This window comes from Girardinichthys multiradiatus, chromosome 3, assembly GCF_021462225.1.
Source record: "Girardinichthys multiradiatus isolate DD_20200921_A chromosome 3, DD_fGirMul_XY1, whole genome shotgun sequence".
NCBI lineage: Eukaryota > Metazoa > Chordata > Actinopteri > Cyprinodontiformes > Goodeidae > Girardinichthys > Girardinichthys multiradiatus.
Window position 1 is genome coordinate 48,396,548 of NC_061796.1, and position 2,065 is coordinate 48,398,612.

The following is a 2,065-nucleotide window of genomic DNA, read 5'->3' on the forward strand; positions in this document are numbered from 1 at the left end:
TAAAAGCAGAGGTTTTAGCAGTTGCTACGGTCCAGTCAAAGTCCTGACCTCAAACTGAATGGTATGCTGTGGTGGGCCAGGGGTCATTCTACAATCTGACCTTGGCTCCGCCCCCACTGACCAGCTGACATTAGTTCTTGACAGGAGCAACTTCCATCCAGCCTCAGAGGAACCTCCCGGGGCAGATAGCATCAGTGTGGGCCACTGCTGCAGATCCTTTCTTTTGGAGCACAACTCCAAGCTGGTTCTGAGAAAGTAAACAGTTCTGACAGTTTTCTAACACCTGATCTCCAGGTCTTCCTCTGGACCCCACTCATGAATCCTTCCACACCTTTTCTCAGACTCCGAGCAGGTGTTTAGAAATCCTCATTTTGTGTGTTTAATAAGGTTAGATCTTTTGCAGCTGAAGGAAAACTGAACCTTTCTGAAGACGTTTGATTTCATGTCTCGTTCGTTAATTGAGTGTTATGTCGGGGGCATTGCTAAAAGTTTCATTATTGATTCTTGACTGGATGCGAAATAATCCCTGCGTGTTAATAAGGTGACTTCGGATTCCTTCTCTGTAATTTAGGCTCCATGAAGAAGATCTGATTTTTAACCCAGAGTGATGCCTCCTATGCATCAGTAGTGAGACATTTATCCAAGCATCTCCCCTCGCCCTGCTTCACGCTGCTGGAAGGGACCTGAACACCTGAGAACCAGCCGGTGGGTCTGTACTGCTTTAGAGCTGGTCCACATGTGCTGGCTGTGAATCTGAAACGGGCTCTGCTGATTGAACTGACTTTAATTGAGCTGTTTCTCTCACAAAGAGCCCCCAGCTGATATTTGTTGTGGCACTAAGTAACTAAACAGAATAATACTAACTAGAAACCTGCAAGCAGCTTTGAAGGCCCTCGCACCCCTCAGCGCAACTCGGGCTGTTGAGCGACCGTAGGAGCCTGGCATCGCCTCCTACACGCCACATACAATGACACCGCGTCACTTAAACACGTCGCCAGTAGGTGGCTCTTTGAGCAACATGTCATATTAACTTCGGTCATGCAGAGTTTCAGTCTGGCAAAAAGCATTCAAAATTTCGAGTAAATCTGACCTTCCAGATGGAAGCTGCACTCACTTGTTTGTTTGTGGGCGGGGCTAAAACAACATCATCAATTGACTGTGTCAACATGTCCATCATTAACTCATGATCATGTATACTACATTTCAAGTGGATCCGATGATGTATGAGGGAGATTTAGCCCTTGAAGTGTCCTAGGGGGCGCTATTGATCCAAATTTAAATGTAATCCAATAGAGCTGTTTGGGGGCTGACAAAGATCAAGAATATTCAGTTTGGAGTGAATCGGACCATGCATGTGTAATTTAGAGCCAAACGTATGGCCGTGGCGTGACATCATAATACGCCACGCCATCATGGCCCCGCCCTCCAGCTAAAGCAGTAAGTACTGGCGACTGTCTAAGACCATCATGTTATCTGTTACTTGGGACAGTTTCACATTGATTAGGTGAAGAACATCAAACATTGACTCTGTAAAGGAAAACTTGCTACTTCCTGTTCTCAAGGGGCGGGGCTTCAATGATGTCAGCATCTGATCAGTGAATATTTTTCATGCCTAGAGGCAGATAAATCCCAGAAGGTTTCATGTGTCTGTGACTTTCCTTGTAGGAGCTATATCAATTTAGTGTTTTATGGCGAGAAGTCATATTTTGAGGCGTGGCCACGCCCACACGCTTTCATGTATCAAAAAGCTTTTGATAACTTTTGATCCCCGGTGCCTTAAGAGTATACTGAGTGATTTTCAAGTCTCTAAGTCAAAATCTGTAGGAGGAGTTCGCTCAGATATGCGGGTTAGAAACGACCAAAACAGGGTCAAAATGGCAACTTCAATCCAAAATAGCCGACTTCCTGTGGGGTTTGGACCAATGCTCCAAGAGACTTTTTTGTAGGTCCTAAGAAGTGACATATGTGTACCAAATTTCACAATCCTCGGTCAAAGCGTGGCTCGGGGCTGATTTTTTGAAATATTCTAGGGGGCGCTGTGGACGAATTAGGCCACGCCCACCGA